A 17,348-nucleotide genomic window follows, 5' to 3' on the forward strand; every position below is an offset into this window, starting at 1 on the left:
ATGTAACACTTGTTTTGAATAGGTATATTTGGATTATTCCTTTTGGAAGACTAATGCTTTGGAAAAGAACAAGAAAAACAAGAAAAGGCACAGAACAAGAAAAACTAAAAATCAAACAAGAAAAATAAACAAGAACAACTTAAAGATCAAAGAAAAGAAATTCGAAAATTTAAAAGAAAAATATAAAATATGCAATTAACACCAAACTTATAACAAGACACTAGACTCAAAGAAAAATTAAAAATTAATAAAGAAAAATAATATTTTTGAAAAGAAAATAAAAGACTCTGACCCAATTGCCAAAATCTTCCTAATCTAAGAAATAAAATAAACCATTAGTTGTTCAAACTCGAACAATCCCCGGCAACGGCGCCAAAAACTTGGTGCACGAATTTGCAATCTGTACAACTAACCAGCAAGTGCACTGGGTCGTCCAAGTAATACCTCACGTGAGTAAGGGTCGATCCCACGGAGATTATTGGTTTGAAGCAAGCTATGTTTATTTTATTAATCTTAGTCAGGATGCCAATAAGATTATTTGGATTTAATTGTAAGAAGTAAAAGTGTTTGGAATAAGTAATTGTTACTTTATTAATGGAGGATATGTTGGAGTTTTGGAGATGCTTTGTCCTCTGAATTTCAACTCTTCCTTGAAATCCTTTTTCCACACGCAAGGCTCCTTCCATGGCAAGCTATATGTAGGGTGTCACCGTTGTCAATGGTTACTTCCCATCCTCTCAGTGAAAATGGTCCAAATGCTCTGTCACAGCACGGCTAATCAGCTGTTGGTTCTCGATCATGTCGGAATAGAATCCATTGATTCTTTTGCGTTTGTCATCACGCCCAACACTCGCGAGTTTGAAGCTCGTCATAGTCATCCAATCCCAGAATCCTACTCGGAATACCACAGACAAGGTTTAGACTTTCCGGATTCTCATGAATGCCGCCATCAGTTCCAGCTTATACCACGAAGATTCTGATTAAGAAAGCTAAGAGATATTCATTCAATCTGATGTAGAACAGAGGTGGTTGTCAGGCACACGTTCATGGATTGAGGAAGGTGATGAGTGTCACGGATCATCACCTTCTTCACGTTTAAGCGCGAGTGAACATCTTAGATAAGAACAAGCGTGCTTGAAAGGAAAACAAAAGTAATTGCATTAATTCATCGAGACGCTGCAGAGCTCCTCACCCCCAACATTGGAGTTTAGAGACTCATGCCGTCAACGAGTATGTAATTCAGGTATGAAAATGTCATGAGGTCCAAGATAAGTCTCTAAAAGTTGTTTAAATAGTAAACTAGTAACCTAGGTTTACAGAAAATGAGTAAACTAAGATAATTGGTGCAGAAATCCACTTCTGGGGCCCACTTGGTGTGTGCTGGGGCTGAGACTAAAGCTTCTCACGTGCTTGGGCTGTTTCTGGAGTTGAACGCCAGGTTGTAACGTGTTTTGGGCGCTGAACTCCAACTTGTAACCTGTTTCTGGCGTTGGACGCCAGACAGCAGCATGAAGCTGGCGTTGAACACCAGTTTACATCGTCTATCTTCGCGCATAGTATGGACTATTATATATTTCTGGAAAGCCCTGGATGTCTACTTTCCAACCCAATTGAGAGCGCGTCAATTGGACTCCCGTAGCTCCAAAATATCCATTCCGAGTGCAAAGAGGTCAGGATCCAACAGCATCAGCAGTCCTTTTTCAGCCTAACTCAGATTTTTGCTCAGCTCCCTCAATTTCAGCCAGAAAATACCTGAAATCACAGAAAAACACGCAAACTCATAGTAAAATCTAGAAATATGATTTTTGCCTAAAAACTAATAATATTCTACTAAAAACTAATTAAAACATGCTAAAATCTACATGAAATTACCCCCAAAAAGCGTATAAAATATCCGCTCATCAATTAGCAAGGGTATTAAACAGGCTTTTAGTAGAATCAGAGTATGAGTTATACCTAGGTGCTCCAGTATATTTATAATGGTGTAGAGCGACCTTCTTAGATAAGATAAGTTAGTTATTTTATCTTATCTTTTAGTGAGGTCATCTTATCTTCCAAGGAACCGCCTTTCTCTCTGTAGGCTTGGGCTGCCTCTAGATTTGCGTCGTATTCCTCTATTTGGGCCCTTTTTTGGCAATTTGGCCGAGCTCTTTGAGAAGAGGTCGGATAGTCTGACCGGAAGAGGTCGGTCGCTTTATCGCCAGACATTCCGGGTCGGACAGCTTGACCCGGGGTATGAACAGTTAGTTAAAACTTACATTTGTTATTTAGTATAATTGAAAAGAAACATAAAAAATTACAAAATGTAAATTAATACAAAACTTACTTAAACTATTAGAATTGAATAAGTATTTTATCATATGATATTATAATTTTTGTAATTAAAAATTTAATTTTTATTATCCATAAAAGATAAAATTTAAACTTAAGACTAAAAAAATTACATACAAATTAAAATTCTCTTTATAAATTTAAAGGAATTTCTTGGATAATGAACATATTAATGTAAATTTATTCATCTTTTTCGTAGATTAAACTTTTATCGAAGATTTTATAACATCCAATATGTGTACTACCTCTTTTATCATTTCAAGAATGGCAAAAGCTTTTTTGATATAAACTTCTTCCCCTTACTATTTTTTATGTGATTAAGAATGTACTAGTAGTTTCTGGTGCGGATGATAAGTGGATATCTTATATCCTTTTTCATAGCATTTTCTTAGTGTTTTTAAGTAGATTTGATTATGTTTAGTATGTTTTAGTGTAAAAATAACCTTTTAGATGCTACTTTGAGTTTGTATGTTTTTTCTATTATTTTAGGGGACTTTTGGGTGAAATTGGCGAAATTGGCCTTGTTCAGAGACGAAGAAAGGATAACAGATGCTGTCAAATCTTGACTTCTGTGCATTCCAACAAGCATATCTTGAGCTAAAGAGGACCAATTGACGCGGTCTCAATGGCATTGAAAAGCTAACTTCCAGAGTTTTCCAGAAATATATAAAGTCTATACTTCTCTTCCAAAATCATGCCCAAAAGTGGCATAGAACGTCCACATCTGGAGTTCAACGCTCAAGAAGGACCAGCCTCCAGTGTTGGACGCCCGAAGCCGGTGTTCAATGCCAGCTAGGGAGTAGAGGACAGCGTGTTTATCCCCTAACTGGTGTTCAATGCCCATTCTCCAAGTTGAACGCCAGGCTTGGACGAAGCACATGATTAAAGTGGGCCCAAAGTGGATTTTAACACTCCTTAGCTTAGTTTAATTTATTCTTGTACTTTTTAATTTTAAATTAACATCTTTTAGGGTTAGCATCTCCTATTTAAAGAGGAGATTACTTAGGTTTATACATGGTATGCAAAATCGTGATCTCACACACTTTCTTCACAACTCCGCGTAGCTGACTAACAAGTGCACTAGGTCGTCCAAGTAATACCTTACGTGAGTAAGGGTCGATCCCACGGAGATTGTCGGCTTGAAGCAAGCTATGGTCATCTTGTAAATCTCAGTTAGGCAGATTCAAATGGTTATGGGGTGTTGATAATTAAAAGACAGATAAAACATAAAATAGGATAGAGATACTTATGTAATTCATTGGTAGGAATTTCAGATAAGCATATGGAGATGTTTTGTTCCTTTTGAATCCCTGCTTTCCTATTGCTTTCATCCAGTCATGCATACTCCTTTCCATTGCAAGCTGTATGTTGGGGGATCACCGTTGTCAATGGCTACCGTCCATCCTCTCAGTGAAAATGGTCCGGTTACAGGTTACGTAGGGCTAATCATCTGTCGATTCTCACTTGTGTTGGAATAAGATCCAATGATCCTTTTGCGCACTGCACTGTGCCCAGCACTCGCGAGTTTGAAGCTCGTCATAGTCATCCCATCCCAGATCCTACTCGGAATACCACAGATAAGATTTAGACTTTCTGGATCTCAAGAATACTGCCAATTGATTATAACTTATACCACGAAGACTTTGATCTCATGGAATGGAAGGCTCTGTTATCAGATGAGGCAACCATGCGTCATGGACCAGGAGGCCAAGAGATATGCATTCAAGCTTATTTTCAGGTAAAACAGAAGTGGTTGTCAGGCACACGTTCATAAGTGAGAATGATGATGAGTGTCACTTGATCATCACATTCATTATGTTGAAGTGCGAATGAATATCTTAGAACAAGAATAAGCTTGAATTTAATAGAAAACAGTAGTAATTGCATTAATTCATGAGGAACAGCAGAGTTCCACACCTTAATCTATGAGGTGTAGAAACTCCACCGTTGAAAATACATAAGTGATGAAGGTCCAGGCATGGCCGAATGGCCAGTCCCTTAAGCGTGATCAAGAGATCAACAGTGATACAAAGATAGTCTCCAAAATAATCTAAAGATCTCCTGATATGAAAATACAATAGTAAAAGGTCCTATTTATAATGACTAGTAACCTAGGGTTTACATAGATAAGCAAATGATGCAGAAATCCACTTCTGGGGCCCACTTGGTGTGTGTTTGGGCTAAGCATTGAAGCTTTCATGTGCATAGGCTTCTCTTGGAGTTAAATGCCAGCTCTGATAATAGTCTGGGCGTTTAACTCCAGCTTTTATGCCAGTTATGGCGTTTAACGCCAGAAAAGGGTAGACAGTTGGCGTTAAAACGCCAGTTTGCATTATCAAAACTCGAGCAAAGTATGGACTATTATATATTGCTGGAAAGCCCAAGATGTCTACCTTCCAACGAAATTGAGAGCATGCCAATTGGGATTTTGTAGCTCCAGAAAATCCATTTCGAGTGTAGGGAGGTAAGAATCAAACAGCATCTATAGTTCTTTTTCAGCCTCTGAATCAGATTTTTGCTCAGGTTCCTCAATTTCAGCTAGAAAATACTTGAAATCACAGAAAAACACACAAACTCATAGTAAAGTCCAGAAATGTGATTTTTTCATAAAAACTAATAATTATATACTAAAAACTAACTAAATCATACTAAAAACTACCTAAAAACAATGCCAAAAAGCGTATAAATTATCCACTCATCACAACACCAAACTTAAATTGTTGCTTGTCCCCAAGCAACTGAAAACAAAATAGAATAAAAAGAAGAGAATATACAATGAATTCCAAAATATCAATGAATCTTAGCTCCAATTAGATTAGCGGGACTAGTAGCTTTTTGCTTCTGAACAGTTTTAGCATCTCACTTTATCCTTTGAAGTTCAGAATGATTGGCATCTCTAGGAATTCAGAATTAAGATAGTGTTATTGATTCTCCTAGTTCAGCATGTTGATTCTTGAACACAGCTACATTATGAGTCTTGGCCGTGACCCTAAGCACTTTGTTTTCCAGTATTACCACCGGATACATAAATGCCACAGACACACAACTGGGTGAACCTTTTCAGATTGTGACTCAGCTTTGCTAAAGTCCCCAATTAGAGGTGTCCAGAGTTCTTAAGCACACTCTTTCTACTTTGGATCACGACTTTAACCACTCAGTCTCAAGCTTTTCACTTGGACCTTCATGACACAAGCACATGGTTAGGGACAACTTGATTTAGCCGTTTAGGCCAGGATTTTATTCCTTTGGGCCCTCCTATCCATTAATGCTCAAAGCCTTGGATCCTTTTTACCCTTGCCTTTTGGTTTAAAGGGCTATTGGCTTTTTCTGCTTGCTTTTTCTTTTTCTTTCTTTTTCTTTTTCACCATTTTTTTTCGCAAGCTTTGTTATTCACTGCTTTTTCTTGCTTCAAGAATCAATTTTTTTGATTTTTCAGATTATCAATAACATTTTTCTTTTTTCATCATTCTTTCAAGAACCAACAATTTTAACATTCATAAACTTCACTATCAAAATTATGCACTATTCAAGCATTCATTCAGAAAACAAAAAGTATTGCCACCACATCAAAATAATCAAACTAATTTCAAGATAAATTTCGAAATTCAAGTACTTCTTGTTCTTTTGTAATTAGGAACATTTTTCATTTAAGAAAGGTGATGGGTTCATAGGACATTCATAGCCTTAAGACATAGATACTAGACACTAATGATCATGTAATGAAGACACAAACATAGATAACACATAAAGCATAAAAATCGAAAAACCGAAAGATAAGAACAAGGAAATCAAAGAATGGGTCCACCTTAGTGATGGCGGCTAGTTATTCCTCTTGAAGATCCAATGGAATGCTTGAGCTCCTCTATGACAATTTTGGCTAAATTGCATAGGTGACAGATGAGATGAGGGAAGGCTAACCTTGCCAAAGTGGAAGTCTTGTCAGCCACCTTGTAGAGCTCTAGAGATATGACCTCATGAACTTCTACTTCCTCTCCAATTATGATGTTATGGATCATGATAGCTCGATCAACAGTCGCTTTGGATCGGTTGCTAGTAGGAATGATAGAGCGTTGGATGAACTCCAACCATCCTCTAGCCACGTGTTTAAGGTCATGCCTTCTCAATTGAACCAGCTTGCTTTTGGAGTCTCTTTTCCACTGAGCTCTTTCCACACATATGACCATGAGGACTTGGTCCAACCTTTGATCAAAGTTGACCCTTCTAGTGTAGGGGCGTGCATCTCCTTGCATTATTGGCAAGTTGAATGCCAACCTTACATTTTCCGAACTGAAATCTAGGTATTTCCCCCAAACCATTGTAAGCCAATTTTTTTGGTTCGGGTTCACACTTTGATCATGGTTTTTGGTGATCCATGCATTAGCATAGAACTCTTGAACCATTAAGATTCCACATTATTGAATGGGGTTGGTGAGAACTTCCCAACCTCTTTTTTCGAATCTCATGTCAGATCTCCGGATACTCATTCCTTTTGAGCATAAAAGGGACCTCAGGGATTACCTTCTTCTTGGCCACAACTTCATAGAAGTGGTCTTGATGGACTTTTGAGATGAATCTCTCCATCTCCTATGACTCGGAGGTGGAGGCTTTTGCCTTCCCTTTCCTCTTTCTAGAGGTTTCTCTGGCCTTAGGTGCCATAAATGGTTATGGAAACACAAAAAGCAATGCTTTTTCCATACTAAACTTAAAAGGTTTGCTCGTACTCGAGCAAAAGAAGAAAGAAGGATGAAGAAGAAGAAGAAATGGAAGAGATGGTGAGTTATGAGTGGTTCGGCCAAGGGGGAGAAGAAGTGTTTGTGATGTGTGAATTTGAAGGATGGATGAGGGGTTTATATAGGAGTGAAAAGAGAGGGTAGGGTTCGTGTATTAGGGGTTGGGTTTAGGAGGGAAAGGATTTGAATTTGAATGGTGAGGTGGGTGGGGTTGTTGGGGAAGAGTGGGTGGAGGTGATTGGTGAAGAGGTGATGGGGAAGAGAAATGGAGGTGATTGGTGAGGGATATTTGGGGAAGGGTGTTATGGAAAGGAGTGAAGAAGAGAGAGAGTGAGTTAAGGTAGGTGGGGATCCTGTGGTGTCCACAGATCCTGAGGTGTCAAGGATTTCTCATCCCTGCACCGTTTTGGCGTGTAAACACCCCTTTGAGTGCCAATCCTGGCGTTAAACACCAGGTTGCTGCCCATTTCTGGCGTTTAACGCCATCTTTTCTTCCCTTTTTGGCGTTTGACGCCAACTTAGTGCCCTTTTCTGGTGTTAAACGCCCAGAATGGTGCCAGACTGGGCGTTTAACGCCCATTCTGTTACCCTTACTGGCATTTAAATGCCAGTAAGGTCATCCTCCAAGGTGTGCTATTTTTAATGCTATTTTTGATGTTTGCTTTTATTTTTGTGACTCCACATGATCATCATCCTAAAGACAACATTAAATAACAGTGGAAAATAGAAATACAACATAGATAAGTAAAAATTAGGTTGCTTTCCAATAAGCGCTTCTTTAATGTCAATAGCTTGACAGTGAGCTCTCATGGAGCCTCACAAATACTCAGAGCATGATGATTGCCTCTTAACACCAAACTTAGAGTTTGAATATGGGGGCTCTGTTTGACTATGTATTGAGAGAAGCTTTTCATGCTTCTTCTCTATGTGTACAGAAGGAGATCCTTGAGCCTTAAACACAAGGTAGTCCTCATTCACATGAAGGACCAACTCTCCTCTGTCAACATCAATCACAGCTTTTGCTGTGGCTAGGAAGGGTCTTCCCAAGATGATGGATTCATCCTCATCCTTCCCAGTGTCTAGGATTATGAAGTTAGCAGGGATGTAAAGGCCTTCAACCTTTACCAAGACATCCTCTACAAGTCTATAAGCCTGTTTCTTTGATTTGTCTGCCATCTCCAGTGAGATTCTTGTAGTTTGTACTTCAAAGATCCCTAGTTTCTCTATTACAGAGAGTGGCATGAGGTTTACACTTGACCCCAGGTCACACAGAGCCTTCTCAAAGGTCATAATGCCAATGGTGCAAGGTATTAAGAACCTTTCGGGATCCGGTTTATTTTGAGGTATCTTCAGCTGAGCCAAGGCGTTTAGTTCATTAATGAGAAATGGAGGTTCATCCTCCCAAGTCTCATTACCAAATAATTTGGCATTCAGCTTCATGATTGCTCCTAGATACTGAGCAATTTGCTCTTCAGTAGTAACTTCATCTTCTTCAGAAGAAGAATATTCTTCAGAGCTCATGAATGGTGATAGGAAGTTCAGTGGAATATCTATGGTCTCTAGATGAGCCTCAGATTCCTTTGGTTCTTCAAGAGGGAACTCCGTAGTGGTCAGTGGACGTCCCATGAGGTCTTCCTCAATGGGAATCATTGCCTTTCCCTCATCTACAGGTTCGGCCATGTTGGGCGTGTGGATGGGCTTGCACTCTCTTTTGGGATTTTCTTCTGTATTCCTTGGGAGAGTGCTAGGAGGAGTTTCAGTAACCTTTTTACTCAACTGACCCACTTGTGCCTCCAAATTTCTAATGGAGGATCTTGTTTCATTTATGAAACTTAGTTTGGTCTTAGATAGATCAGAGACTATGGTTGCTAAGCCAGAACGACTCTGCTCAGAGTTCTCTGTCAGTTGCTTAAAAGATGATAGAAAAGGCTTGCTATTGCTAAACCTATTTCTTCCACCATTATTGTTGTTGAAGCCTTGTTGAGACTTCTGTTGATCCTTCCATGAGAGATTTGGATAATTTCTCCATGAAGGATTATAGGTGTTTTCATAGGGTTCTCCTATGTAATTTACCTCTTCCATTGCAAGGTTCTCAGGATCATAAGCTTCTTCTTCAAAAGATGCTTCTTTATTACTGCTGGATGCAGCTTGCAATTCAGTCAGATTCTGAGAAATCATATTGACTTGATGAGTCAATAATTTGTTCTGAGCCAATATAGCATTCAGAGTATCAATCTCAAGAACTCCTTTCTTCTGAGTTGTCCCGTTGTTCACAGTATTTCTTTCAGAAGTGTACATGAACTGGTTATTTGCAACCATTTCAATGAGTTCCTAGGCTTCTGCAGGCATTTTCTTCAAATAAATAGATCCGCCTGCAGAATGGTCCAATGACATCTTGGATAACTCAGACAGACCATCATAGAAGATACCTATGATGCTCCATTCTGAAAACATGTCAAAAGGACACCTTCTGATCAATTGCTTGTATCTTTCCCAAGCTTCATAGAGGGATTCACCTTCCTTTTGTTTGTAGATTTGAACTTCCACTCTAATATTACTCATCTTTTGAGGTGGAAAGAATTTAGCTAAGAAGGCATTGACCAGCTTTTCCCAAGAGTTAAGGCTGTCTCTAGGTTGTGAGTTCCACCATATACTAGCTCTATCTCTTACAGCAAAAGGGAAAAGCATAAGTCTGTAGACCTCGGGATCAACTCCATTGGTCTTAACAGTGTCACAGATTTGTAAAAATTCAGCCAAGAACTGATGAGGATCTTCCAATGGAAGTCCATGAAACTTGCAATTCTATTGCATCAAAGAAACTAATTGAGGCTTAAGCTCAAAGTTGTTTGCTCCAATGGCAGGAATAGAGATGCTTCTCCCATAGAAGTCGGGAGTTGGTGCAGTAAAGTCACCAAGCACCTTCCTTGCATTGTTGGCATTATTGTTATTATTTTCAGCTGCCATGCCTTCTTTTTTTTTCAAAAATTTCTGTCAGGTCCTTGATGAGTAGATAATTTATACGCTTTTGGCACTGTTTTTAGGTAGTTTTTAGCAGGATCTAGCTACTTTTAGGGATGTTTTTATTAGTTTTTATGAAAAATTCACATTTCTAGACTTTACTATGAGTTTGCATGTTTTTATGTGATTTCAGGTATTTTCTGGCTAAAATTGAGGGACTGGAGCAAAAATCTGATATGAGGCTGAAAAAGGACTACATATGCTGTTGGATTCTGACCTCCCTGTACTCGAAATGGATTTTCTGGAGCTACAAAACTCCCAATGACGCTCCCTAGTACAACACCAGCTCTATGCTGCATTCTGGAGTAAAACGCCAGAAACACGTCACAAACCAGAGTTAAACGCCAAAAACACGTTACAACTTGGCGTTTAACCCCAAGAGAAGTCTCTACACATGTAAAGTTCAAGCTCAGCCCAAGCACACACCAAAGTGGGCCCCGAAAGTGGATTTCTACACTTAGACTTATTTCTGTAAACCCTAGTAACTAGTTTAGTATAAGTAGAACTTTTTACTATTGTACTAGGGGTCCTTTTCCCTATTTTCAAATTCATATGCCATTTAGGGAGGCTGGCCATTCGACCATGCCTAGACCTTGTTCTTATGTATTTTCAACGGTGAAGTTTCTACACACCATAGATTAAGGTGTGGAGCTCTGTTGTACCTCGAGTATTAATGCAAAGTACTATTATTCTTCTATTCAATTCACGCTTATTCTTATTCTAAGATATCCATTTGCACCCAAGAACCTGATGAATGTGTTGATTATGTAATGCTCATCACCATTCTCACTTATAAACGTGTGCCTGACAACCACTTTCATTCTACATGCAAATAAGCTTGAATGAATATCTCTTGGATTCCTTAATCAGAATCTTCGTGGTATAAGCTATAATCCATTGGCAGCATTCTTGAGAATCTGGAAAGTTTAAACTTTGTCTGTGGTATTCCGAGTAGGATTCAGGATTTGAATGACTGTGACGAGCTTCAAACTCGCGACTGTAGGGCGTGGTGACAACGCAAAAGGATAGTAAATCCTATTCTTACATGATCGAGAACCGACAGATGATTAGCTGTGCGGTGACAGCGCACCTGGACCATTTTCACTGAGAGGACGGATGGTAGCCATTGACAACGGTGATCCCCCAACATACAGCTTACCATGGAAAGGAGTAAGAATGATTGGATGAAAGTAGTAGGAAAGCAGAGATTCATAAGGAACACAGTATCTTTATGCGCTTATCTGAAATTCCCACCAATGAATTACATAAGTATCTCTATCTCTATTTTATGCTTTATTTATCTTTATATTCGAAAACCATTATAATCATTAGGATCCGCCTGACTGAGATTTACAAGATGACCATAACTTGCTTCATACCAACAATCTCCGTGGGATAGACCCTTACTCATGTAAGGTTTATTACTTGGACGACCCAGTGCACTTGCTGGTTAGTTGTGCGAAGTTGTGAAGAATGTGTGTGAACCATAGTATTGTGCACCAAGTTTTTGGAGCCATTGCTAGGAATTGTTCGAGTTGTAAAAAGTATGAGTCACAATTTTGCCTATCAAGTTTTTGGCGCCGTTGCCGGGGATTGTTTGAGCTTGGACAACTGACAGTTCATCTTGTTGCTCAGATTAGGTAATTTTCTTTTCAAAAAGTTTTCAAAAATCTTTCAAAATTTTTTTATTTTATTTGTTTTCGTTTTTCCATAATAATTTTCGAAAAAAATACAAAAAAATAAAAATAATAAAATCTTAAAAACAAAAAAAATATTTTTGTGTTTCTTGTTTGAGTCTAATGTCAATTTTTAAGTTTGGTGTCAATTGCATGTTTTTTAAAATTTGTGCATTTTTTGAAAAACTCATGCATTGCATTCTTCATGATCTTCAAGTTGTTCTTGACAAGTCTTCTTGTTTGATCTTCATATTTTCTTGTTTTGTGTCTTTTCTTGTTTTTCATATGCATTCTTGAATCCTTAGTGTCTAAGCATGAAAATTTTCTAAGTTTAGTGTCTTGCATGTTTTTCTTTTCTTGAAAATTTTTCAAAAATAAGTTCTTGATGTTCATCATGATCTTCAAAGTGTTCTTGGTGTTCATCTTGACATTCATAGTGTTCTTGCATGCATCATTGGTTTTGATTCATAATTTTTATGTTTTGAGTCATATTTGTGTTTTTCTCTCTCCTCATTAAAAATTCTAAAATAAAAAATATCTTTCCCTTATTTTCTCTCATAAATTTCGAAATCTTTGGGTTGACTTAGTCAAAATTTTTTAAAATAAGTTGTTTCTTATTAGTCAAGTCAAGATTTCAATTTTAAAAATCCTATCTTTTCAAAATCTTTTTCAAAAATCAAATCTTTTTCATTTTTCTTATTATTTCTCGAAAATTTTAAAAATTGATTTTCAAAATCTTTTTCTTAATTTTATTTCATAATTTTCGAAAACTTTACTAACAATTAATGTAATTGATTCAAAAATTTGAACTTTGTTACTTTCTTGTTAAGAAAGGTTCAATGTTTAAATTCTAGAATCATAGCTTTTAGTTTCTTCTTAGTCAAGTAATCCATTTTAATTTTAAAAATCAAATCCTTTTAATTTCCTTTTCAAATCTTTTTCAAAACAAATTTCATTCATATCTTTTCAATCATATCTTTTTTCAAAATCAATTTCAAAAATCTTTTCTAACTCCTTATCTTTTCAAAATTGATTTTAAAATCTTTTTCAACTAACTAATTGACTTTTTGTTTGTTTTACTATTTCTTATCTTTTTCAAAACCACCAAACTACTTTCCTCTCTCTAATTTTCGAAAATCACCTCCCCCTTTTCCAAAAATCTTTTTATTTAACTAATTGTTTTAAATTTTAATTTTATTCCTTTTTATAAATTCGAATTTTAACTTTAATTTAAAATAAAAACAAAAATATTTTTCTTTTACTTTAGTTAATTTTCGAAAACTCCTCTCTCTCATCTTCTTCTATTTATTTATTTATCTACTAACACTTCTCTTCTACTCAAAATTTGAACCCTCTTCTCCCCTCTACCTGTGTTCAGATTTTCTTCTTATTTTCTTCTACTCACATAAAGGAATCTCTCTACTGTGGTAAAGAGGATCCCTATTATTATTATTATTTTCTGTTCCCTTCTTTTTCATATGAGCATGAGCAATGACAAGAACATTCTTATTGAAGCAGATCCTGAACCTGAAAGGACTCTGAAGAAGAAACTAAGAGAAGCTAAAATACAACAATCCAGACAAAACCTTATAGAAATTTTTGAAAAAGAATAGGAGATGGCAGCCGAAAATAATAACAACAACAATAATGCAAGGAGGATGCTTGGTGATTATACTACACCTACTTCCAATTTTTATGGAAGAAGCATCTCAATCCCTGCCATTGGAGCAAACAATTTTGAGCTGAAGCCTCAACTAGTTGCTCTAATACAACAAAACTGCAAGTTTTATGGGCTTCCATCAGAAGATCTCTATCAGTTTTTAACTGAGTTCTTGCATATCTGTGATACTGTTAAGACTAATCGAGTAGATCATGAAGTCTACAGGCTCATGTTTTTCCCTTTTGCTGTAAGAGACAGAGCTAGAACATGGTTGGACTCACAACCTAAAGATAGCCTGGACTCTTGGGATAAGCTGGTCACGACCTTCTTGGCCAAGTTCTTTCCTCCTCAAAAGCTGAGCAAGCTTAGAGTGGATGTTCAAACCTTCAGGAAAAATGATGGTGAATCCCTCTATGAAGCTTGGGAAAGATACAAGCAGTTGACCAAAAAGTGTCCTTCTGACATGCTTTCAGAGTGGACCATTTTGGATATCACTGGACTATTCTGCAGGTGAATCCATTCACCTAAAGAAAATGCCTGCAGAAGCTCAAGAACTCATTGATATGGTTGCAAATAACCAATTCATGTACACCTCTGAGAGGAATCCTGTGAGTAATGGGATGCCTCAGAAGAATGGAGTTCTTGAAATTGATGCTCTGAATGCCATACTAGCCCAAAACAAAATATTGACCCAACAAGTCAATATGATATCTCTGAATGGATTACAAAATGCATCCAACAGTACAAAAGAAGCATCTTCTGAAGAAGAAGCTTATGATCCTGAGAACCCTGCAATGGCAGAGGTGAATTACATGGGTGAAGCCTATGGAAACACCTATAATCCCTCATGGAGAAATCATCCAAATTTCTCATGGAAGGATCAACAAAAGCCTCAACAAGGCTTTAATAATGGTGGAAGAAATAGGTTTAGCAATAGCAAGCTTTTTCCATCATCTTCTCAGCAACAGACAGAGAATTCTGAGCAGAGCCCCTCTAGCTTAGCAAACATAGTCTCTGATCTATCTAAGGCCACTCTAAGTTTCATGAATAAAATAAGGTCCTCCATTAGAAATTTGGAGGCACAAGTAGGCCAGCTGAGTAAAAGAGTCACTGAAACTCCTCCTAGTACTCTCCCAAGCAATACAGAAGAGAATCCAAAAAGAGAGTGCAAGGCCATAACCTTACTTGGTGTGGCCGAACCTAGAGAGGAGGAGGAGGACGTGAATCCCAGTGAGGAAGACCTCATGGGACATCCTCTGGACAAAAAGAAGTTCCCATTTGAGGAACCAAAGGAATCTAAGGCTCATATAGAGACCATAGAGATTCCTTTTACCTTTCTTTTATCATTCATGAGCTCTGATGACTATTCATCTTCTAAAGAAGATGAAGACATTGTTGAAGGGCAAGTTGTCCAATATTTAAGAGCAATCATGAAGCTGAATGCCACGCTATTTGGTAATGAGACTTGGGAGGATGAACCTCCATTGGTCATTAATGAACTGAATACCTGGGTTCAGCACACTTTACCTCAAAAGAAACAAGATCCTGGTAAATTCTTAATACCCTGTACCATAGGTACCATGGCCTTTGAGAAGGCTTTGTGTGACCTTGGGTCAGGTATTAACCTCATGCCACTCTCTGTAATGGAGAAACTGGGAATCTTTGAGGTACAAGCTGCAAGAATCTCAGTAGAGATGACAGACAAATCAATAAAACAGGCTTATGGACTAGTAGAGGACATGCTAGTGAAGGTTAAAGGCCTTTACATCCCTGCTGATTTCATAATCCTAGACACTGGAAAAGATGAGGATGAATCCATCATCCTTGGTAGACCTTTCCTAGCCACAGCAAAAGTTGTGATTGATGATGACAGAGGAAAGTTGATCATTCAATTGAATGAGGACTACCTTATATTCAAGACTCAAGGATCTCCCTCTGCAATCATGGAAAGGAAGCATGAAAAGCTTCTCTCAATACAAAGTCAAACAAAGCCCCCACATTCAAACTCTAAGTTTAGTGTTGAGAGGCCACAACCAAACTCTAAGTTTGGTGTTGGGAGGCTCCAACCATGCTCTGAATATCTGTGAGGCTCTATGAGAGCCCACTGTCAAGCTATTGACATTAAAGAAGCACTTATTGGGAGGCAACCCAATTTTTATTTATCTGTGTTATTTCATGTTTTCTTTAGGTTGATGATTATGTGGAGTCACAAAAACAACTGCAAAAATAAAAAAATTCAAAAACAGCACACCCACAGGGATTGACGGATTGAGCAATTTTAGTTCTATTAAGCAAATCAAGTATTGGTTGAGTGATTTTGTATCCAACAGTAAGTAAATAGCAGAAAATGTAAAGGGAAAGGGATAAATTGCAGAAATTAAAGAGAACTGAAAGTAAAGGTGCTGAATCTTAAAGAACAAGAAATTAAATGACTGAAACTTAAAATGCAAGAAATGTAAATTGCAGTAACTTAAAGTGCAAGAAATATAAATTGCTTGAATAGAAAAAGGGATTTGAGGACTGGGAATTCAGAATTTAAGCAAGGAAAATTAAATTGCAACAATTAACTAAACAAGAGATGAATTGAAATTGACTAGATCTCAAACAGCAAATGGAAATTCAAATTGCAGCAGTGGTTCATCAGAAGAACCAAAAGGAAAAGTGGATCTCAGGACTCCAGAGACTAGATAGCAAAGTCTAGACCTCAATTGCCTTCCCAGATCCAAGTTCATAAAACAATTAACAAGAAATTAAAGATTACAGTAGTGAGGAAATGAAATTTAGCTCAATTATAAAGTAGGAAAAATCCAAGAGATCTTAAATGGAGATTGAGACAGAAATTCCTCAATTCTTCACACCCAAAACTCAAACAAGAAAAGTAAAAATGCTCAAGCAAGAACAAGGAAGAAGAGAGATTAATTCTCCTTCCCAATTCTCTCAGATCTTAGGTCAAAGCTCTCAAAGAAAATGAAGTCTCCAAATGTAAGAATTCCAAAATCAAAAGAAGGGGTCCTCAGTACATCAAACTATCTCCTATTTATACACTTTCTATTCTTGGATTTTGGAATTTGGATGGGCTTTTGCTTTGGTGAAGAAATGAATTAAATTGGATTTTTAATCCAATTTTCAGCCCATGAAGAATTTAGCTTCCAGGAGGCTGCTCTGCTCTTGTGGAGAGCAGAGCATGGAAATGGTGCATGCGGCCTCATTGCGTGCTCGTGCTGCGTGTGATGGGCGTTCAAGATGCTGCCCTGCCCTTGCGGAGAGCAGGGCAGTGTGCATGCATGCTTGCCTTCTATGCGTGCTTGCTGCGCACCAAGTGCTCATGCCCGTGCCAATTTGTGCGCTGGCCGTGCACCAAGAATTGCGGCCCGTGCCAAGAATTGCTGCTCTGCTCTCCTTGTGGGCAGCGCAGCAATGCAACCAAAGGTGAGGTCCCAGGTTTGAAACCTGGTGGAAGCACAGGCTGCCCCCTTTTTCCTTGGTTTTCTTGGTACCAAAGTAACGCCTAGTTCCTTGCTTTCGCAAGGTCTTTTGTTCGATTCTTGGAGATTGAAAACAAGCCAAATTTTGCTTGTTTCCCTTGTACTTGAGCGCTATTCCTTTCCTCCTTGTTCTTGGGTTCGAAACCCATGGGTAACACTAGGAGAGCAATTTCCTTTGAATTTTTCTTGGAGGAAGCCCGATATTGCTCTTGATGAGGGCAGGGCAGAATTTTTGCTTCCTTTGGTCTTTAGCATAGAATTGTGCTCCGCTCTTATTGTGGGCAAGGTAGTGATATTTTGGAGGCTTGGTTTATCATGCTGCTCTCTTGGAGAGCAGTGTGCTCTTGTGGAGAGCAGTGTTTGCTTCCTCCTTCTATGTTGCACCACACTTCTCCTTCCATGGCCACACTTCTTAAGCCACATTTTTCTTCTTTTCTTCCTTTCTTCA

The 17,348-nt window shown here is 38.0% G+C and overlaps 1 non-coding gene across 1 annotated transcript; it reads left to right on the plus strand.

The window, feature by feature from the left end:
* The first annotated feature begins 9,510 nt into the window (after positions 1–9,510).
* LOC112713629 (small nucleolar RNA R71) lies at positions 9,511–9,617 on the plus strand. The gene has a single exon (XR_003158600.1). It is a non-coding gene; the product is annotated as a small nucleolar RNA R71 (small nucleolar RNA).
* The last annotated feature ends 7,731 nt before the right edge of the window (positions 9,618–17,348 follow it).

The sequence above is a fragment of the Arachis hypogaea genome, chromosome 9 (assembly GCF_003086295.3).
Source record: "Arachis hypogaea cultivar Tifrunner chromosome 9, arahy.Tifrunner.gnm2.J5K5, whole genome shotgun sequence".
Lineage (NCBI taxonomy): Eukaryota > Viridiplantae > Streptophyta > Magnoliopsida > Fabales > Fabaceae > Arachis > Arachis hypogaea.